Source organism: Fundulus heteroclitus, chromosome 17 (genome assembly GCF_011125445.2).
Source record: "Fundulus heteroclitus isolate FHET01 chromosome 17, MU-UCD_Fhet_4.1, whole genome shotgun sequence".
Classification (NCBI taxonomy): Eukaryota; Metazoa; Chordata; class Actinopteri; order Cyprinodontiformes; family Fundulidae; genus Fundulus; species Fundulus heteroclitus.
This window is the reverse complement of record NC_046377.1, coordinates 19,288,265-19,312,465: the sequence shown is the minus strand read 5'-3', so window position 1 is coordinate 19,312,465 and position 24,201 is coordinate 19,288,265.

Sequence of the window (24,201 nt, the reverse complement as noted above, 5' to 3'; positions counted from 1 at the left end):
CATTTTCTTTCCACTTCACAAATATGTACTGCTTTTTGTCGGTGTACCACATAAAATCTGAAGACAATGCGTTAAAATTGGACGTTGCAATGTGGTAAAATATGAAGAAGTCAATTCTTGCATTTTCATTGTGGAAATATGTGCACATTGAAAAAGCTGCTAAACAGTCTCTGAAAAAGGATAAATGGAAGTGCAGCAGCTGCATTTGACATAAGAAGTATTTCAAATTACAGACAACAGGAGAAATTCCTTAAATGTACTTTTGAGCCATTTTAGCTCCACACACTTCCGCCCCCTGACGTCAGGCCATGGATGCTGGCATCCTAAACAGGTGTGTGGGCTTACGGTAATAAGCGAGGCAGAAGACAGGACCTATCTGAAAGCAGAAGCAGGTCGACATGAACCCCCTTCACACCTTCCGGACAATCACTGTCAGCGTGGGCTTCGAGGTGCAGAGGCATGAAGACCCCGCAGTGTCTCTGGAAATTCACTTTTCTCGTACGTGCTACCGAGAGACCAGGATCATCGCTGTAACTCTCAGATGCTCAGGAACACTAATAAATTGAGTAGAAACACCCGTGACTGTCCATTGCTCACCTTTTTCCCCCCCCCTGCATCATCGGGCCCCCACTTCCATTAGGCAGTGCTCCGTCCTGTCATCCATCACCCTAAGGTGTTGTCCACTATTGGCTGCCCTTGATCACCTCTGACTAGCCTTGACTGGGGGCCCACGCTTGGTGTGGTAGATGTGAGCCCTGATAGGATGTGACAACTTTATTAAGCACAAATCAGGCGGCTGCATTTCCATTCACTGCCGGACGTGTGAGCGATGTACGCCTCAAGCTGTGGTTTTCATCACAGCGTGAGGCTCTGTTTCTCCTTTTATCTCTCTCTCTCTCTTTTCATTCACGGCCCTCAGATCTTTGACATTATCGCTCCCTGTCCTCAACTAACTACCGCATGAGCCTTCGGGGGACATACGGTGGCTTGGAGTCTTGTCGGGGGTGTGGCCCAGAGCAACAAAGCTGACAAGTTGCGAGCATCTTCACCTCTCATAGGGAGGCCCTCATAAACTTGTTCACAATATAAACGACAGGCCTTTTTTTTTTACGCCATTATTTCTAAATCATTGCATAAACACACATAACAGACAAGTATAAGCCACAAAACAAGAGCAATAGACCTTGCTACTATTATTGTGACCGCATAATTGTCGAGTTGTGTGAGCGTTTTGGCCCAGGAGGAAAATTTGTTCTTGGCAAAAAGGATGGCATCATGGGGAAAAATGACTTTATTATGTGGAAACAATAATATAACGTTCCAAGATTCTATCCAGGAAGTCTTGGCACAAGTTGACCCTCTACATTAGTGATCTGAAACTCCTCTGGTCAAAGGCTGGTGTCCTGTAACTTTTAGACACGTCTCTGGTTCAATCCTGACTCATTTGTAGATCCCTGGGGAACTTAAGTGTGCGCTGGTGAGGGAGTTTAGCCATTTGATTCAGTTGTGTAGAGCAGGAAACACCTAAAACACATCCGCTGGCGTAGTGTTGGCCTAGCGGGTATAGAGCAGTGTGCTTGTGTTCTGAGAAGGTCCCAAGTACCCCATTTGAACCCCACAGACTGTCACTATGGGTCCATGGGCACTGTATGACGCTAACTTCTCCCTAAGAGATTGGTTAGATGCAGAAGACACATTTTGTTGGACTGCACAATTGCATTTACAAATAAAAATGTCTTCTTCTTCTAAAAGTTGCTGGACCTCAACAATTTGAGTTCAAGACCCCTACTTTAATTGGAAAATGACCCTAAGCATACCGCCAAGTTGTTGGCTTAAGAATAACAAAGTTAATGATTTCGAGTGGCCATTACAAAGCCCCATGGAGAGTTTGTGAACACGCAAGCAAGACGGCCTATAGACCTGACCCGGTTCTGCAAGTTCTGCAGGGAGTAAACTCAAATTCCACCAAACCATTCCACCAAGCTTTGTGAAAAGATGCTTAAAAGGTTTGACTCAATCCCTTTAGTAAGTCCTACCAAACACAAAATAAATGTACAAAAACTTCTTAGTTTGAGGAAAGAGAAAAAAAAAATCACAACAAATATTCAAGAATTATATTGCTCAGCATTCTGGCTTTTAGAATAGAATATAAATGTATTTTATTGTCCCACAGTTCAAAATGAAAGGTGAATAATGTATGCAGAAACACACAAAGTCAAAAAGAATTAATTAAAAGCAAACAATGTTTTAAATTTAATACATCGGAAAATACTGTCCAATCATTAGTTATTAAAAATAGCATACTGTTCAATTTAGGAGGGTGTATGTATGTATGTCTATTTATGAAAAAAAATTGCCAAAATATCAGGGATGTAAACACTTACTAAGTTTGTTGACAGTAATGATGGTTATAAGTTATAAGCAAAGAGAAACAAACGTTGGTGATCTTAACGGACATCAGAGGAAAGGTTTAATACTCTGGACTTTGCAACTTTACTTGAAAGTGGGGCACAAATCCTGTGGCCCAAGCTCGGATCGTCCAATCAAAATGTTGGAATTGCACACGTTATGTTTATATTCCGCCGGATAATGTGTGACAATCTAGTGTCGGTTGGCTTTGCTGGCTCATAGAAGGATTGATGTGAATTTCTTCTGTTCCATAAATTAACATTATTAGTGAGCCTTTATTTGTAATTTTATGTATAAAAATTTAATTGCATTTATCTTATAATAAAATGGCATTTCTAGTGTGTTGGTTTATACTAATTTATCCATTTAATTTAAAATTGATAAAAGCCAGGTTGGATGCATCACAAAAAAATTAGTTGATGCTAATAGGTGTTGAGTTTTTGTGCCCCACTCATAATGCCAGAGACGCCACTGGTAATCTGATCCAAGTTAGAAATGCTTCTTAAAATGTGTATTTATTTTTGTGTATTCCATTTTTTCTGAGAAATGTTTCCGGTGCCTCTTGGCCAGCTCGAAAAAGAGATTTTATCTCAAGGGACTTCCTGGTAAAATGAGGGTTAAAAAAAAAAGAAGAAAAAAAGCCAGACCTTGCAGCAAGTGCATGGAGCCACTTCATAAATGTAATGTTTACCTGCCTTATCCAATCTAAAACCAGTTTTGATGTGTATTTGGGATCTCTGTCAGCACACACCGTGTCAAAGTCAATCAGTGGGGAAGTCAAAATACCACCCTCAGAAGAAAATTGGTTTAAAAGGGTCCTGGAAACACTCAGGAATCACCAAGGCCAAACAATATTATAAACCCTAACTCTGTCCACGGTGAAGAGAGTTTAACATTAACATAGACTGAGAACATGCAGACATGTCAACATCAGCCAATTTAATGAGTTCTACCTTTCCTTTAAAAAAGTAGTTAAATATGGAGTCATAATTATGCCAGGAGCCTGTTGATGGCTGCAAAAAGCACGCAGTATAGGAACAATTAACCACATATCATTAAAAGTATATCTTAATATTTCTGACTGTATGTGTAATTTTTACCCTGTTTAGAGAAGAGGGGGAAAAAATCAAGGTTCAGGTAGAATTTCTTGGTTTTATCATCATTTAATCCCCTGCAGAAAGATTTCATTAAGGAGCAAATCATTAGAATACTAAACAAAACATTTACAAGAACATTTTGAACAATGTGGGTCTGTTTGTTTTTATGACACTTCCTAAGCAATAAACGTTTGGCTCGAACGTTGCTCATACTCCGCTCCCCTCTCCAAGCCTCTGTTTATGCTCAGCCATGGCTGCTTACTTCTGGATTGTCTCCCACCTGTTTTTTGTATTTTCAATCGGCTTAGTCTTGTTGGATTGTTCCTGGACTTTCTCCCCTGCAGCAGCTTATTTCGTCCGTTTATTAAAGTTTTCATTATCCAGCATCCCCGTGTGTTTGCCTGCGCTTTGGTCCACCTTTGAACAGCAACTGTGACAGTTGCTGTCACAAATCGTAAGCGTCGTGCTGTTCCGATCTCATGAATTTCAATGGAGTGAGCTGGTGATGCAGAAAATATTGTTTTAAAGTATAATTGTGTAGGAATACATCCACCCCTACTAAAGATGTGAAAAAGAATCCTTAGAAATCAACTCTAACATAATTTAACAATTTTTTTTTTTTTAATTCAGCCTTTGAGTTAAGTAGTATTCAGTAGGGGGAAGAGTTGTTGGCAGCTTTAACAATTCTTAAATGCATGGAACTGAAGCAGTTTTTAAAAACAGTCAACTTCTCTATCAGTAACGTGTAACTTCATGTTTCTCTCGGGTACATTTGATGTGACGTGTGGACCGACTCTGATCTCTCGGTGGAATGAGGTCTTATGTTTATTTTGGAAACACAGAGATCGAGGAAGAATGCTAAAAAAAAAAAAAGCACCTAAATTCACTGAAGGTTAGAGAACTGCAGAAAAATCTTGGACATAATAATCTTCGTGCACCGTTTACTTATTGGGTTGGAGAAATTAGAGATGTTGTTTTGAAAATGTGGTGATGGGAGATTTTGTGTTTTTCTATTTTTGATAAATGTATCGCAAAAACATTTATGTATTTAGGCCTTTCTGTAGCCTTTCCTTTCCTTTTTACTGAATGTTTCCATGTTTATAGAAATCAGATTATGCCAGACGCCTGCGTCCCGTCAGATGGGGTTCTTCAGGGCTCTGTTCACAAGTCAGTTTTTTCCCCTTTCTTTTGAATAACCCCCACCACAATGCGGTAATTTCAAGGTTAATGTCACATATTTAAAAGTAAATATTTCATTTTCTCTGATTTTGAATTTTGTTTGTCTGCAAGAGAAAAAAAAGATAATTTTCCGTGATCAAATTCATAAATTTATGATAATGAAACAAAGATTTTCTTTGACATTGGGAAGTCAGAAAATTGCAGGAAAAAAACTCAGACTTTTACAGAAATGCATGCTAAATATGAGGGATTGCTGCAAAGCCATCAACAATGCAGACGCCTGTCCCTGTGGCTCTGCGCTCTTTCAGGAGGAGTGAATGCTGCTTTTAAGGTGCTTTGAGATGACATATAGTAAATAGCTGATGCATAAATAAAATTTTATTGAATTACTGAGATTATAATAGAAAATGTCAGAAGTCATCTAAGATTGAAGTGGTAAATTTATGAGATGTCTGTCTGGATGTTTTCCAACATGTAAGTGGTAGATCCCGGCTGTGCTTCCCAAGTTCCACAAATTCATTAAGTTCCCGACCAGAGACAATAATACATTAGATGAAGTTTACTGTAACATCCCAGGAGCATACAAAGCTGCCGCAGCCCCACACTTCGGTTCATCAGATCATATCTCTGTGGAGCTGATTCCTGCCTACAAGCCACTGAGCTGCAGAAACAGACCGGCGATAAAAACCATTCAGGTTTGCTCAGCTCTACAGGACTGTTTTGAAATCGCTGACTGGGGTGTTATTAAAGAGAGCGCTGACTTAGAAAGCTACACATCATCTGTGCTTTCCTATATCCACCGCTGCACTGATGCTGTCCTACCCACAAAGACAACCCGAGTGTTTCCTAACCAGAAACCATGGGTGGACAGCTCGGTGCGGTCCCTGCTGAAGGCCAAGGATGCAGCGTTCAGATCAGGAGACAGACTGGCCTATAAAGCAGGGCTAGAAGCAAACTGAAAAAAGACGCCCAGAAGGCCAAGCCAGCAGTTTGCCTACAGGGAGAATCGCTCCACAGAGGACGCTGTCTCTTAGCACTGCACTCAGCTTTGACTCATCTGCAGCATCCCAACACCTATGTTAGGATGCTCTTCATGGACTTCAGCACAGCGTTCAACACCGTGCTACCAGACATGCTGGCTCTGAAGCTCCACAACATGGATTGTCCACACCTCTCTGCTCCTGGATCAGTGACTTCCTCACCAACAAACCACAGGTGGTGAGGATAGGGAACATCTGCTCCACTGATCCTCAACACAGGAACACCACAGGGCTGTGTCCTCAGCCCTGCCCTCTTCACCATTTTCATCCAGGACTGTTCTGCCGTCCACCCCACAAACGCAGTGGTGAAGTTTGCGGACGACACCACTGCAGTGGGTCTCGTCTCCAACAATGATGAGTCTCACTGCAGGGATGAGGTCAGCAATCTCACACAGTGATGCTCCTGGATCAACCTGATCCTGAACACCAGTAAGACCAAGGAGGAAATAATAGACTAGAGGAAGTCCAGGAGGGCTGAACATACGGGGAGAAGTGGTGGAGTGCGTGGACAGCATTAGGTTCCTGGGCATTCACATCTCCTCTGACCTCTCCTGGACTGTGAATACCTCCCACCTGGTGAAGAAGGCCCCAACAACAGCTCGTCTTCCTCAGGAAACTGAAAAGGTCTGGACTTCCCACTAAACTGCTAAAGAACTTCTATAGACCCACCATAGAGAGCGTTTTATGTCTCAGCATAACTGTGTGGTATGGTAGCTTCACAGTTCAGGACAGGAAGGACGTAGCACATGTGGTGAGGACAGCACAGGGCATTGTGGGACGCCGTCTGCAGGATCTAGACTCAATTTATGCAGAACAAGTCCAAAGAAGGGCCAGACGCATATCTGGAAATAAAACAGTTTTTATGTTTCATAAATTACTTTACAAGTACTGTCAATAGATCTTGAGAGTGTGATAGTGTCCCATATTTTCTCTCTTTATACAGACAAGTCCCTTTTCTGCACTCAATAATGTAGTTTAAGACAAAAAAGAAACATAAAAACACATAAAAGGGATATTGTTAAGTGAAATATTCATGTTCTTAGTTTGGTTTGTAGGACACCAATATGCGGGGACTGTTTTTAAATAATAAAAGTAAAATTAAACAGTTCATGTCTGTTTGTTCCAAGAACACAAACTAGTATGTGCTAGATCACAAATCAACAAAGGATGTTTTCTGGTTGTGTTTGATCAGGTTTATTGGGCAGAACCCTAAAACTTTGAGGCCCTCATCGATCAACAACAAACCTGGAAAAAAAATGACTCGTTTTAAGAGCAAAAGAAGTATTACAGTCTTTTTTCTATCTATGATATTCGTTAATTCCCACTAAGAATATGTATTTCAGTGACGGAAACAAAAAAGCTCCCTTTTCAGCTCATAGAAATTGGGTTACACAAAGTCTTGAGAAGATTAACAGGAAAAAAAAAAATCTGCAAGCTCCTCGCGCCATAGAAAAGGAGAAAATCCTTCAATTTATCTGATAAATCTTTAGGCAGATTGAACTACATTCTGGGCTGAGAGGAAAGACAAAAGACTGGTGCGTAAACATTTTATCTGCACTTGAGTAGCATTAACTCGCCTTTGTTAGCTGTTCTCTCCCCAAAGGGAGATCAGGAAATAAAGTCACATGGACAATCTCCCTAAGTCCTCTTTTCTTTTCACATGTGTGGAGGTGAAAGTATACGGCTTGAAAATCAGGCTGTTTATTTCTTTTTCTTTCTTTTTTTTTTACAGTTGTGGTGTCGCTTGACGCATTGTGGGACGTTAGCCTCACTTTCTTATCTCAAGAGAATGGAGAAAGCTAATCTGAGGGGTAAAAGTATCTCATTAAAAACTAAATCTTGAGCGAATCTTGTAAGGGAGATTTATCACAGACCTTCAGGATTTGCGGCGCTGCAGAGGAGGACAAAGCTTATATACCCTTAGATTATAGTGATGGATCTTTCCTACGACACAGAGAAACTCTGGGCTTCGGGAAACTACAACACCCGACGTGTTGTTTTAGTTGACTTAAAGGAAAACATCATTGCATAAAAAGAATAGCAGCTGTGACTCAAAGCAAGCTTCATTGCATTAGTTTGTTAGTCAATGAATAAATGATTTATTTTATGCAACCAGTTGAGCTCCCAGCCGTAGCGTTTTGGAGTTAAAGATTCAGGTCCTAATTCAGGGTGCAATGGCCAGTTTCTGGGGAACTTTTACATTGTCCCTATTTTGCAATATACTGCAGAACCACAACCCCTGCAATGCTATAAAATGCTACAGCTCAGAGAATCTGCTTTAAGTCACACTGCTGTGTGCGCCGTGATACAATTCAGTCGACAGTTTTGTTCAGCTACAAACATTAATGGACAGAGCATCATTAATTATACATTTTTCAACTCGTACCCCCCTTTGTACCTATACTTTGCTAGTTTGTAACTTCATGCTTCTGTTTCCTACTAATAAACCATTTTATATGTTTGTACTTAGAGCACTGCAGATCAGTTAATAATAGATCAGTTTATTTATTTTTAAACAAAGATGAATAATCATAAGAATGCTAAAATCTTCTAGACAATTTAATTTATTAGTTTATTCACAGTTCTATTATTCCTATTTATTTTGCTTCTTGTCTGAATTTTTATGTTTAAGGCGACAATAGATTTGTGGGTAGAGTAGTCTTGCAAAGAGAAGTTCGTGGGTTTGATTTTAGCTTCCTTATGTCACATGTTGATGTGCTCCTGGGCAAGGCAGTTAACTTCAAGGTGGCTACCGATCTTTGTACCGTTGAAAGTATGGGGCGAGTTAGTGAGGGAAATAGAGTGAATGTGGCCATGTTGCAAAACGTTTTGAGTGGTCAGCATGGCTGAGAAAGTGATCTATAAATTCAGTCCATTTACCTTTATGAGCAATTATGATCCCTGATAGGATCAAAATAACTGAGTGAAATCCTCCTGTTGGAGTAATAAAACATATCTTTATCCTAGTTATGAGCAGATAGAAAACTGACATTCGATTATCAGTTGTCAAATTGGAGAGGAAACGTCCCTCTGACAGGTACATGTTGACTCATGGTTGCCTTGAAATGTCTCGTTATGTCCGAATATTAACTCTAATCAGTTATTAACCCTTACTGTTTTGCTGTAGATCTTGGTAAATAACATTTTCTGTCTACATTTCAGCACATTACCACAATTGCTAGCATTTTTAAACCACTTACAACACAACAGAAACATTCTGCGTCCCAAGAAACCATATATAAATGTTGTTATTGTGCTGTGAAAAAGTATTTGCCCACTTAAAAAATGCATTTTTTTTGTTTGTTTTGTTTTGTTTTTAGCATGCCTACAAGAAATGCCTTTATATTCCTCCAATGAGGAAATTCGGGAGTGACAGTGGCAAAAACACATCAACATGGTTGCAAACTAGATTGGATGGATAGATGAATAACAAGCTAACTTATAGTTAAGTTCTAAAGCACTAGAGACTTAACTTATCAGAGAGACAAAAAAATTAAAAGAAAAGAAAGTAAGCATTGCACAATTATTGATAATGCGGCATATTCAGATAAAATGTAATGTATGAATGCAATGAACCACACTTATCAACTGTAACCTGGACACAAACCCAGTTCAGTCTCTCAGATTGCTGCGTGTGCTCTATGATAACGCTGCCTATACAATCCCAATAAACCAGACAGGTTGATTATTGTCTCTTTTTCAATAGGCCAAAGTTATTCATAAATAGTATTTTTGCATTAGTGCAGCTTTTATACATTTCTTAATCAAATGTAAGCAGTTTCTAGTATTTTCATTTGACAGAACTCAGAGACTACAATTTTAGAAGGACTTAATGCGAAGACTTGTCACCATTAAGCTGTATTTCTTTGTTTCTTAGAGCTTACTAATACCCAAACGAGCACTGTGAAGGAACTCCCATTAGAAGACATCTGGTTAGATTTTTCTCGAACATCTCGCATAAACACCTTCCTTCAGATCGTACCCTTTTTACATCTAAGCCGTCATAATAACGCTGTAGTTCATTAACAATCTGCCGTGCGGATCTTCTAATTTGTCTCATAGGCAGCTACCAGTATTGTTGTATTTGTTGGAAGTGGAAATTAAATGCAGAGCTGAGTGTGTACATTTTCCACACACGATAGACCTCTAGGGTAAAAGGCCGCATGTGGAGTCGCTATAGAAAATATATATAAATATATATATATATATATGTGAGGCAAGGGTGGGACGCAAAACTGCAGAGTGTGCATAGAATAAACAACCTGCAGAAAGGAGCGTGCGGTAAAACTGAGCAGACACTGTTGTGGCTCCAAGGAGAAGCCCACGCTCTAAATTAAATTAGCAGGAGATGGGCTCATTAGCACCAGGCTGGTTACCCGGGGAGCCTGTCGGCCTACCACAGAAGCTATAAGTGATACAGGCGAGCAATACTGTCAGCAACGTGTGGATCATGTAGATGAATGAATGCTGCAAGGTTTGATAGGAAGAATAGCTCATCCTCTTGAGGTCATAGCTAGATTGTAAATAATAGGTTGGGCTTTTATCCTCAGAATGAAAAGTTAATTTGGATTGCTTTATTAAGTTATAATTTAGCTCTATGCTAAATGGGAACTCTTAAGAGGGTTAAGAGGTTTTCCCCAGTAAAAAAATGTTTATTAACTTTAAAAAATGTATGTAAGATTGTCAAGCCGGCCATGGATTGCCAGACTGTCTGAATGATTCAATAAATGTATGGAGTATTAATGAAACTACTTGCAATGATTGTCTCATGAAAAGAACTGTCAGTTCTCAAGATGACTAAGAGTTGGTAACAGTCATTTGTGAACTATTGAACCTGACCTGACCTTGCTTAGTTTGGTTGATCTCACATCAAGTATTAATCTGATCATGTATACGCACACACAGTGAAAACACATGGGGGAAAAAAGGAGATGTAAGAGGGTGAAACATCAAATGAGTCCATGACAATAATCTTTCATGGAAAAGTAATTAGCTTTGCGGTTGTGTTTCTGGTGAGTATTCTACATTCCCATGGCTTCTCTGGCTGTGCATCCAAATCAGCCTAAATCCCTCCCTGTAAAGTGCTTAAAAAACTCAATCCTAATGCCAGTTGTCTTCTTTCCTCAGCTCCCACTGCTACTAAAAATAATAGAAACAATAATTGACTCATCCTCGCACATTTAATCTGCTTTTCCTGTTGACCACGACTAACATCAATTTCCATACAGGGCAAAGAATTCAACAGAGGATGCATTTATAACACCTTTCCAAATAGCCCTTACCCATCTGGGGAAGGATAACACTTATGACAGGATTCCTATTTGTGGATTTTAGTCCCAACCCTAACGCTGTAATTCTCAATAAACTGGTCAATAAACTGAGCGACATGGGTCAGGGCAGTTCACTGTGCAAGTAGATTCTAGATATCTCAGGGATAGACCACAAAATGTCCAGATTGATAACCACACGTCATCAACCCTTGTCCTGGATGCAGGGACACCACAGGGGTGTGTCCTCAGCCCTATTCTCTTTTCACTATTAAGTTATGACTGTTCCCTCTTTCACTTCACCAACACCATTATCAAGTTTGTTATCAATGTTGACACTGTTGTAGGTCTGATTCCTGATAATTATTGGTCTAAGGAGAGGAGATCCACCACTTGACACTCTAGTATCTGAAAAAAAAGTTGGACCTCAACATCTTAAAGAGAAGAGATTATGGACTTCAGGAAAACTAAACACACCACACACAATCCCAATGAGAACTCCAAGTTTTTGGTTGTTCACAGTCCACACCCTCGCAGCGGGTGGTGAGGTCAGCAGAAAGTGTAATAATTCCTTCTGTTCCTGCCTGAAAAGCTACCGTATGCAGTCCCATGACATCATTCTATGCTCCCTGTGCTGCACTGGAAATCAAGGTCTGAGTGGTTACACCTGCAACAGCTCTAATAACTGGGAGTTGCTGCACCTGAGAGGAGCACTATACATTCCTGGCTCTTCCAGTGGATAACCGCCAGATTTTTGAAATTCACTGTGTGAATAGACCATCCAACATTACTTGTTTGACCTCCTGATTACCCACCTGTCTTGTTCCTTTTCTATACTGCCTGCCTTGTCCCTGTCGGATTCTCCTGTTGGCTTCTGTATTCTGGTCATCGACTTCCTGCCTGGCCTCTCAACCAAGCCTGCCTGCTTCTGCCCTGTCTGGATTCTCCTGCCTATCATGAATGACACGATCCTGGACGTCGTACCAGTCTTCTGTCTCTGCCCCGCTTGGAAACCTCTCCCTGGTGTGTGATTCCCGATTCGCGTCTCACCTAGCCCATCTGGAAACATCTGCCCTGTGGACCGTCTCCCTGTGCATAACCCCCAAACTGACTACGACATCTCCACTAGCCTTTGCCCTGTCGAGCCACGTCGTTATTCAAATCAGTCAGTCAGTGATCCAAATCACCCAGACGGAGCCGCTGGGATCAGTCTTCAGAGCCAGTGCAAACTACCAGCATGTTAGAAGGTTAGTGGCTTTCATTCAGTGCACTATCATGTTGAATTGAAATGGAAAGCTAAAGGCATGCAAATAGTCCTTAGTATCTGATAACATTTTTATTTCAAGCCAAAAAGACCGATAGCAGTACCTTTACAGATGATGTACTGCAGATTACTGTGCAGTTGCATGAGTGCTTTAGACGAACACTCCCTGATAAGTTTAAAGGTGTGCAAATAGTCAGTAGTTTAAGTTGAAATGTTCAATTAAATTGATGCTCAAAACAAGAACACCAGTGGCAGTCAGTTTACAGAATTATATAAAATATGCAATAATTGAAATCAGCAAGTTACAGAACTGTGCAATTTGCATGGATGCCCAAACCAACACCTCCAGAGAAACTAAAGGTGTGCAAATAGACATTAGCACGTGAGAGACAGTGTAAACAATTCTCATTGCATCAAGAACATGTGGAACCAGAAGTACGTTTGTAAACATGAAACAGACTATGAAGTGGGCCGGTGCTTTATTTCATTCTCAGCAGCGGGCGATAGCCCTCACAGCTTTGGGAGAGGAGTTGCTTTTAAGGCAGTTAGTTTTTGATTTAATGTTCCTGATTTGTTTACCTGATGGAAGTGGGACAACCAGTGCACAGTGATCTGTTGCATAAGGCGAAGACACGATATGGACAGAATGCCGTTAAAAAATACCCACAGCTGGTAAATACTGAAGGGACCTGGAGAAGCAGTTTGCATAGGTGAAAAGTTGAATTCCTATGAAGGCTGACATCACCACATTTGTTTGCCAAAGTGCCGTAGCTGGAGTCCATTTAGGTAGATATATGACATATTTCTACTTGATGGCAATCTGAGCTTATATCATGTTAATTTTGAGCCTGATTAATTTTTGCATCAGATACATTGTGTCTAATTTTAAGCTGCTTTCGAATATCAAGCGATTGACACAACCATTGCATCTCTTTAGTCATGTTGCTTTCTGCTGTTTTAGCTAACAGAAAGCCACAAAGGAGATTCACATTGAAAATGATTAACTTGTGTTTAAAGAAAGGATTCTTGAAATGTTGGTGAAGATGAAGTTTTGTCAAACCTCAACTTGTCCTGTGACCTTCTGTTTGCTGCTGTGTTTTAAGTCTGTGAACTGAACGTTATAATTATATAATGACGTGATAATGTTGTACAAAGGACCAACTAGTGTTTCTGTAAACATCTCAAGATAACTTACTGTTGTTGGTGCAGTTTCCACAGATGCTAGACCTATGTGGAACTAACCTGCTAGGATAATGAAAGACACAAAGACCATTATTTTTTTTCCCTTCTTGGAAAAAAGGGAAACTGAAGGCCTTCCAATTCTCTAGATTGTAATAGACTTTAAGTATTCTGCAAATAGTAAGGAGCAGAGCCACTGGAGTTCCAAGGCCTGGTGAAGCTCCCTATTCAATCTAGAGCTGTGTTGTTTTTTTCTTTTAGATTTTTAACTTCTAGACACAAGTGCAACCTCAGTAAATGTCAAGGTTTCTGGTATCATACGGGCATGCACTGACAACTACAATGCCATCCAAAGTTGGAATGTTATACTTGTTGGAGGCCCTTGAGAAAAGCCGAGTTCAAATCCAACATGGCTCCCAGGCATACAAAACGATAGTAAAATGTGCAGAAGCACAGCTTATTTAAACATCCTCTCTCACTCTTTGAATGCCTAATATCAAGCAACCTCGATTTTATGGGCTTGTAAACTTCGCAAGCAGAAGTTAGCCTGATCATTTTGCACAACAACTGAAATGATTTCTAAAAACACAAAAGCTAATTTCACATTAAGAAAATGGCAGAATAATGACTACTCAGTTCTGTTTACAGTTCCTGGCCTGGTGAGGCTCTACCAGCATACACGACAACCCAAACCCCTGAAGGGAGTCAGGCACGTCAAATCTTTATGGCTCTATTTTACGATCCATATTCGTCCAGCTGTAGCAAATAAAGGCTGACAAGAGAGCTATTCTGTTGCCCTGCTAGTTAGACAGAAGGCTGGAAGACAGAAGACTTCTTAGTTGAAACACCAACGCGTGAAGACAGTTTTGTGTAATCACAGTGACAGTCTGTTCCTTGTGCGCCAACTGTGGTTTTCCCCAAAATGGTATTTGTCTGATTTGATTTCCATTTCGCTCAGTAAATCTAGATATTGATTTTCTCATTTCGGACAAGGAATAAAAGACTGAATTGTGCTGAATAAGTAATCATTGCATAACACATTTGTAGCAAACTTATTTTAACGAGGTTATTTTAGGAATAATTTACCTTTGCTGTTGGAATATGTTGGCTCTGTCTACATTTCTGAAGAGTTACCTACGAGAAGAAGCTCTGCTGTTGCTTTTGATGGCAGCTGTTAGACTAAAAGCTACGTTCAGCATGTTCTCCACTTAAACTTCATGTTAGCTGTGCTCAGCCGTGCAGCACTCTCATAGCACTAGTTGCCTCGTTTGATCATCTGAGCCTCATAAGGTTCAGCTTTTGGAATCTTTCACATTTTCCTCCGTATCTTTACCCCAACCTTCATTTTTTTTTCATAAGCACTCCTTTAGCAAGAAGAGAGGCGACTGCAGCCATTTGGGTAGACTCACTCTATTACCCCCATCTGACTTTGAGATGGCTCTCCATATGTTTATTTCATTGAAACGGTGATAAACCCGAGGGCAATGCAATGATTACGGCTGTGTATCTTCTCCTGCATGCATTTAAATACACAGATGAACCAGCAAGAAGCTTCCACTTTGTACGTACAAGGCTCCGCTTTTGTTCCACAGCCCGACTCCGTGCTTCATTTGCATAATTGTAATTACCTGTGTGGGCAGAAGACTGGCTGCTGCCCCAGGTAACTCTAAGATGAGGTCTGTTTTTTCTCCCATCTCACTGGTTCTGCCGTGAATCACTTAAATTGCCTCGTCTAAACACCTTGCAGAATCTGTGCAAGTCACAGTTTTTGAAGCCCTGCTTTTCTTAATGACACATTAGGCTCAAGGGGCTGCCTGGACTTTTCTTTTCTTTTTTTTTTTTAGAAGCAGGTGAAATCAGAGAATATGGCAATCAGAAGTATTTTATATACCAATTTAGCAGCCAACTTCTCATGGACTTGATATTATCGCTCCAGGGTTTGATGTCCAATAAAACTCTACTTTACGGCACCATTGACATAGTAAAACACCAACACAGAGTGTCTTCTTTTTAAAACTCAAATCTCACTAATATGCACCTCTGTGAAATGCATTGGATATTTTTTGGGATTTAGATTAGCATTCTGAACAGTATGTGACTGTTTTTGTAAAACAAGTGAGGCCGGTGCTGCTTTAGATCAGTCCCAAAGCCTTAGACATGCCTTTGTGAAGCTTTGTGTTTTACTTTTTTTTTTGAGATTTTTAGCCTTCTTCATGGTGCCAGACAGGGTTTTATTTCAGGTAAGTTCTTGAATCTACATGTCAGACAGTAAATAGGGCTGGGCCCGGCAAATAAAACTTAATAAAACATGGCTGATCACTGTTAGATTGTGAATTAACAAAGATGTAAATTTTCACAAAGTCTAGGTGGGTTTGCTTTTCCCCCGAAAAATTAAATATATGAGACTGCTATGGTTGGTATTTACACGTCTATCCTTGTCTGACATCAAAACAGGTTTGATCATCTGAAATTAGGAATGCAATAAGAAAGCAAAAGTAGACTAAATATGCCAGGGTGTGAATAGTTTTTTGTTTTTGTCAAGCATAGTAGGAGTAAGTGCTTTCAGCGTCACAACGCAATTTAAAATGCTACAAAAAAACCTTTTAATGTTCATCCTTTCCAAAGTCAACTTTTAAATGTTCATTTTATACTTTTGTCCTCATTTTTTTAAGTTGAACAACAACAACAGAAAGAAAGAAACAAACATATGTGACAACACCTTTTGAGCTGTACAAGCATCAGGCAAACAGGCCTAACAAGCTTGTCCCATTTCTTCATTTTCTCCTCACCATTAAATAGAATCATCTAATTATTTTTGCTGGAAGATGTGCTGATTACAAAAATCACTCGCTGCGTTTGGCAATAATCACGCGGCTCGGGCTTAAAAAACCACCAGTGCTTCAAAAAAAAAACCCCAAAAAAACAACAGCTTCTTCGTTTAAACCATTCTTTACGGTGATAAACGAGCAACCAACACACTCGTCAAACCTCAAAGCTGAAAGAAAAAAAAAAAAAAAAAAAACGGGGTGAGAGAATCAGGAATGCAAATCGGAAACTTTTGATCTGTCAGATTACAGAGCAAGTGTGCCCATCATGCTGCGAGGGGGCAGAAAATGAAGATAAACAGCAATTCAGCACCCCATTTTGAAAAGGAGACCCCCGATTAGCCGCTTGGGTGACATCTCGAACATTAACCCGTGCACTGCGGTGTAGCTGATACCTGTGGAAGAAAGAAGATGGGATGTAAGACAAAGACAAATGGGGAGATGAATGGGCCGGCACAATTTTTCTCCTGATGCTCGGGGAGCTGTTATCCCGAGCGCTAGCTGCTATTTAAAAGCAGGAGTAAGTTTTACATAACATCTTCAGAACCCTCAAAGTTCTTCGTGGAGGTGCGTTGCGATGCCGTCGCTCATTCACCTCAGGAACTCTGTCAGCAGAAATGGCAATGGGCATTGCCTTTGCAGAGACATGAAAAGCAGTCGGACTTTTAAATACGTAATAAAAGCAACGGGGGCCGGGTCTTGTTTTTCTTCGCAATGCGCTCTGATGTCTTTGTCGGAGTCGTGTACGTTGTGCTTCTATCCCTCCACAAGCTTTGAAGTGTACCGCCCATGTTGGAAGGTGTCATCACCGCGGTGTGTTTTTCCTCTGCTGGCTAAATTTAGCCGGTTCGGAGAACAAGAAGGGGAAAAAAAAGAGAAAAGAACAGCCTGTGTATCCGCTCCGAACATACAAGGCGAGCGTCGTTCTTCTGCGGGGATGGGAGCAATCAATACTGGATGCACCTACAGGGACTAGCCAAGCAAATGGCTCGAGGCAGGGCCCAGTCCCTTCCTACTATTTTCTATATATAAAACTAGCCTGGCATATAATGAAAAACATTACCTGCCACCAGAGCACATAACTCTACTGGCAGCTAGCGGAGGAGTTATGGAATGTGGGCCAAAGAATGATCCAATTACACAAATAGTGTTTTTACGACGGAGGATCGTTTATCATGATGCGGCACACAGATAAATCACTGCTGCGCTCCGGTTTGAGATTTAATTAACAGAAATCACTCCATAATAGGAGATAAAGAGACCCTTTGCAGAGCTGGCCTCACCTTACCGGGTTTTAATGTACGCGCGTGTGTGTGCATTTGTCAGCTCGTGTGCGAGTCTGTGCCGCAGCCGAACCGCATCACCCCCCTTGAGATAAAGAGCAGGCTTTCAGCTCAGTCACTCGAGAGGATCGGTCGCTCTCCTGCCGAGGCTGCCTTGTTGCCGGTAAACAAACACATATGACAGATGTCAACATGTTACCAGTGAGCCCCGCTGTGTGCCGGTGTCTGCTTGGCATCTCGCCTGTGTGGAGTCACAGCGGAGCAGAGTTCCTCAGCCCGGTCATTTACATTGTAAAGTGAAAAGATGCGGCGCACGTACACCCTCCAACGTCGGAAACTTTTTCAAAAAAAAGAAAAAAAAAAAACTTCCAAAGTGTGGTATTGTTGAAAATTACCTTGAAAAAAAAATGATGCAAAGAAAAATATTCCATGAAATGAAATGATAGAGGGTTTATTCTTGCCCCTTTTCATTTTTATCACATGTTGATTATATACGTTATGCGTATAGTTGGATGCTTACACTCTTAAATATAACACTGCAGAACAGCGCCACATGGTGGTAAAGGACTTATGAGAGGCTGTCCAAAAGAAAAAAGGAAAAATAAATATCATCTGCATTAATTAAAGTAATTAACATTTCCAGACTCCAATAACTGAAGCTCATTTTACAGCCAAGTTGCCCAAAAAAGAAATCATCCATCCATCCTCTCCGCTTATCTGCAGTGTTGCAGGGGGCTGGCGCCTGTCTCCCGCGGTCATGTCACACCCTGGACAGGTCATCAGTCCGTCACAAAATAAATCATGCTTCAAGGTTTAAAATTGTTATCTTTTGCTTGGAACAATGATTCAGACTTTCGGTTGTTAACGACCCTGTTGCAAAAATGAGCCGGTTAAGATTACGGCATCGTGGAATGTTATGAACAGACCAAAGACGAACAGACGTAGACAACTCTGGGAGAAGCAGGAAAGAAAATACTAAAACCAGTGAGACATCAAGAGTGTAAAGAAAACTTTGACAGATGCTTGAAAAGAACCAGTATAAGAACACTGAGGAGGAGAAATTACCGAGACAAGGAACAGGTGAGTCTGACAAGTGAAAGAGAAACAGCTGTCAGGTGAGCAAGACTGAAGTGGCTGAGAAAAAAATAGCATATATATATATATATATATATATATATATATATATATATATATATATATATATATATAAATGCACAAACAGGAATTCAGTGAGACACAAATCAACATGAGATTAAATGTTTCTAAAGTTTGCCACTTTGGTTTCACAGTCCTGCAGGTCATGAAAGCAACATAAACTGTCATGATCCTGAAGTGTTTTTTTTTATTTTATGTTCAAGGATCATGCTGTCTTTAATTATGCTCCCTAAGCCTGAGCCAGTATTAGTAATTAATTACTTAGTAAATCCCACTCACCTGTGTCATAGGCAGTTTCTCTTTCTTCCCTTTTGTATTTAAATTCCAGGTTTTGGTTCCTTCCCTGTCACGTTGTCTGTTTTCCATCCTTCCCGGGTTCTGTGAGCTGGTTCCATTAAGATAATACTGTCTCCAGTATGCATCTGCAGATGTCTTGCTGGCGCTTTGGTCCTTCACCACAAACCATGACACAAACAACTTTTCACCTGGTTTGGGGTAAGAAAAGAATGTTATCTGAAGTTTAACCAAATATTTTTGGCAAGTCTTTGATGTCTGACAGTCTGTGATCAGGTGTATGGACAACAGAACCCGAAAAGTAATAACTTCTTTATTACTTTTTTTTAATGTAGAATACAGAATAACACTTTTAAGTTGGCTTTAATTAAGAGTATATAAACAACATTTGGTCTAAAAAGCTGACCGCAAAACACAGAAATTTCATAAAGCCATAAGTCTTTAAAGGTGGTAACATATTCACCATTTAATCCTTCACTAATGGGTCTAATTGCTATATCTAAGCCATGTTAATAGCTCTAATGCACAGAAGGCAAGCAGAAAGACATTTGACAGCCAAATGTTCAAGTTACGCACTAACCAAGACATTCGCCCCTGTTAAGTCGTATTCTTGAAACACAGCCAGCTGTAATGGATGTTCTCCTTCGCTGCATGAGAGGAACATTTCAGGTAATATGTGCTGGTACAGACTGTTGCTCCATCATCCTCGGTGCCAAACGTTTCTGTCAATTTCTTATTCATCTCTTCAGGGCAGCTCAGCATCTTGTTGCCTTTGCAGGGGCTTTTGCTTTCGCAGGTAGAAACGGCTGCTGCTGAGTTATGATCATGCGTCTATAATGCACTAGATCTCCGGTTCTGTCCAACGCACAATGTTCCCATGTCATGGTACAGAGGAGGAAGGATCGGTGGGAAGGGGCACGGAACATTTCACAGCAACGTCCTCTCTTACCAGGCTACAGAGAGTAATGAAGTGGCTCCATCGATCCCCAACATGTGCCCTTATTGCTATGCCTAATGAAGAAATGAGCTCTAGCTTGGTGAAAAATGAGCAGGCTCAATTGAGAGCCTTAAAATAGAGAAAAAACGAGATTTCTTTCTTCCACAAACCCACATTCACACCCTTGTCTCCCGTTCCTCGCCAAACTCTGATTTCAGCGGAGGTGATTGATTAAACTCAAAACAACCCTATCCCCAAACCTCTTTAAGGCTGCAATTTAACTGACTCGGCTTGTGTTGCTGCCGTGAGCTGCTTTTACTGCTTTCTGATTTCGCCTGCAGTAACATTCATGCAACGGCTCTAAAACAGGAGATCTGCAGAATTAATCACACCGGGGTCTAGTCAAAGGGTCGTTTCTGACTCACTCTGTGTGCAAATAATAGCCGTACCCAGTCTTCCAAACGGGCATCTAAAAAGGGAATTCCAGCCTGGCCTTTGCCAAATTACTTTTATGTTATTGGTAGTTCAATTTGATAACATTAAAAAGTCAGAGGGATAAGTCGACAAACATAGAAATCCCAGTAGAACGGGATGATGAGGAGTCACACAACTCTCAAAGTCAATGAATGCAGTCCATGCCGTCTCTGAGACAGCAAAGATGCATACTGCAAGCAATAGCATATCCTCTGTGTGTCCTTTGTCCAGATGTTGTGTTACAGCTGACGTAACCTTGCACATCACCTTGTGCAGAGCAAGACTGTCCCTGCAGGTATGGAATATGCAAACTGTTCAATTCAGCCTTCTTAAACTGAAAGAAAACATACAGTGGCTTTTAAAGGGGATATTTCAAAGAAAACCACTAATATTCAAAGTTTTTAATGATTATTTTGTTTTATTAAGATGTTGTATGGCAGACCAAATCAAAATGGTGCAAAACTGTGAAGTGGGAGGATTTTTCCAGCTAAACAATACTTTGTAGAACCAAATTTTATTCATATGCTGTATGGTATGCCTCTACCAGCTTTGTACTTCTGGAGACTAAATTTGCAGCTCACTCTTTTTTTGCTGAATAGCTCAAGCTCAATCAGGTTGGATGACGAGAACCTTGGAGAAGACATAGGAAATACATGGAGAAGCCCCAAAAGAGATTGGTGGGTATCAGGAAAGAGGGCTCTATGGGAGCAGTTCCAGACTCAGTTCGCTGTACAGCAATGCGAAAGCAAAACTGAGTCTGGATGGCCAGGCTAGCAGCTGTCTGCCTGTGAGACAGCGATATGGCAAGGCAATTAAAATTGAATCGCTAGACTGGATATTAAGTACTGATATCTGCAATATAATTTTGCTTACGTTGCAGATACCAAAATTCATACTAGTCACACGGTGACTTTACGACTAGTCAAAATTATGTTATAGATATCTATAATGGTGATCCCGGACAGTTAAACGTACTGATTAAATGTTAATATGACTTGCTAAAACCCACACTTGCATCAGTCTCTCCAAATTCCGTCACAAAAACCTTTGAACCAATAGCAATACAATTAAAAATTCAATGCAAGACCCCCGTTTGACCTTAGGAGGGCACCACAGTGCTGATTTTAGATAAAAAAGCAGGATTTCAACAAATATGCAGTAATATGTCAAAAATAATGACCAGCATATGTAGACATTACTTTAAGACAACCCAGTTAACAGTTTATTGGCAAAAAAGTTTATTTTGGAGGTGAGTTACACTTTAAATAACAGAAACACTTGGACAAGTAGAACCTGATTTGTATTGTGAAAGGTTCTTTCAAACACGGTTTGAGATTTATTAAACCTTTATTCTATTGAATAAAGGTTTAATAAACCTTCAATTTGAGCTGGGACATTCCCAGCTCAAATGAAGATTGCAAAAGTATATTAAAAAGTGGGGACAGGCAGGAAATATCAAATTATAGACCCATATCCGTTTTACCTCAGTTTTCAAAGATTCTATAAAAGGTTTTGTCAGCTTGTCTCGATAAGTTTATAGAGAAGCATAAATTACTTAATGAAAATCAATATGGTTTTCGAAACAGGCGATGTACTGCCTTAGCCTTAATGGATGTTGTTGAGGAGAAAATTGATAATATACCTAGATAATAAGTTAATCCCTGTAGGAGTTTTTATAGATCTGAAAAAAGCATTCGATATAATGGATCATCAAATATTAATACAAAAACTTAAGAAAAATGGCATTCGAGGAGTTCCACTGAACTTGCCTAATAGGGAACAATATGTACAGCTAGGTGAATTCTCATCTAGAAGACGGTACATCACTTGTGGTGTGCCTCAAGGATCTATTTTGGGTCCTAAACTGTTAGTCCTAAATTATCAATGAACATTTCTAAAACTAAAATGATAATTTTTGGCAAACGACCAAAAGACATTCAAGTAAATGTTCAAATAAACAATATTAATATTGAGAGACTTGATGAACATGCATTCCTGGGTGTGATTTGAAGTCATGATGTAAGCTGGAAACCCCTGTTCAATCAAAAATGGCAAGAAGTATATGGATACTTTATAGAGTAAGACACCTGCTTGATTATAGAGCATGATATATCCTCTACAATTCATTTGTTCTTCCATACATTAGTTATTGCATAGAGGTTTGGGGTAATACGTCCGAAAGTTATCTAGATTCACTTATCAAACTTCAGAAAAAAGCCTTACGAATCATTCATGATGTTGGATTCAGAGATCATGCTAATGCACATTTCTTAAAATGTCACATAATGAAAATCGAAGACTTAATCAAATGTAAAACTCTTGCTGTAGTGTACAAAGCAAGCCGTGATCCACTTCCTGACAATTTACAAAAAAAATTCAACAGTAGAGAAAATAATTATAATTTGAGAGGAGAATTTGTGTTGAGAAGATGTGGCGTTCACACCACACTTAAAATTCTGGGGCTCAGCCAAGCAGGAGTTGTGTTGTGGAATGGGTCAGATATAGAAATAAAAAGGAGTACCACGCTAAGACAGTTTAAAAGCAGGTATAAATATGTCATCTTTAAAAAATATCCATGTAACCCAAACATTTAAAAGTGATAATTTGTAACATTATCTAGTACTACTAGATATCTTCTTTCTGTACAATTGCTCTCAAAATAAGACACCATATTCATGTAACTGTGCTTTGATTTATAATGCCTCCTTTTATCAAAAGACTGCATATGTTACATGACATGAATATTGTAATTGGGGGTAGGTTCTTATAAAGTTCTTGAACTTCTACCTACTCCTTTTGAGCACTACTAAAATGTCTTAACATCTCAATGTAAGTCTTACTTGTATTTTTGCTCAAAAAAATTGAAAATAATAATAATAAAAAATTGGTGATAACTGATGGTCTAGATTTCAGTAGAACTTAAATTGTGAGAACTTCCTTTTTTTAAATTAGAGCTTTCTCAGGCTGAGGTCCAAAGATCTAATTATTCTATCTCTAATACAATTACTTTATGCAGATTCTGGAAACTTTGCTCTGTGTGTAAAAATAAACACACACACACACACAATACACAATATGTATATATTGTCAGACTAATTTAATTAGATTATAGAAAATTAAATTCATATAGACTCATTATAGTGATGTTGACAAGCCTTTATTGCTGTTAATCATTTCCCGCCTGCAGCTAATTAAAACACACCATTTAAGATTAGAATATTACATCAGACAAATAAAAAAGGTACTTTTGATCTAAGAAAGCAGCCTCATCAAAATGCATGATGTAATTTATCAAATATAAATGTCCACCCACAAAAGAGTAAACAGGGACAAAAAAATAAATAAATCATGTTTTGTTTGAGACGAACATGGTTTAATGTAAAAGCAAATGAAGGAAGACGATAACTTGACTGAACAGCAAAGACATGATTTATTTGACTTCTTGACAGGGTACAGACTATTGTTGTAATCTGTATGGTGAAAGTTGAAAGAAATGAAAAAGTTACTGAAAGCGCAAGGATGGTTCCCCACAAAAAAAGGAATCCATATTTCAAAAACTTTAATCAAGACCTGTGAAATTTCAATTACTATCAGTTATTTCATGGCTGACAAAATAAAGTACAATGGAAAATGCATGTTACCGGAAATACATTTGATCAAAGTACTACATAAAAACGACTTTTAGAACCACAGCTCGTTCTCATTTTAAACATTTGCAGTCTAGCATGCAAAAAATGTCATTACATCTGCAACTCGAGGGGAAGGCAATAAGAAAACAAAACATGTAAGGACCTGTCT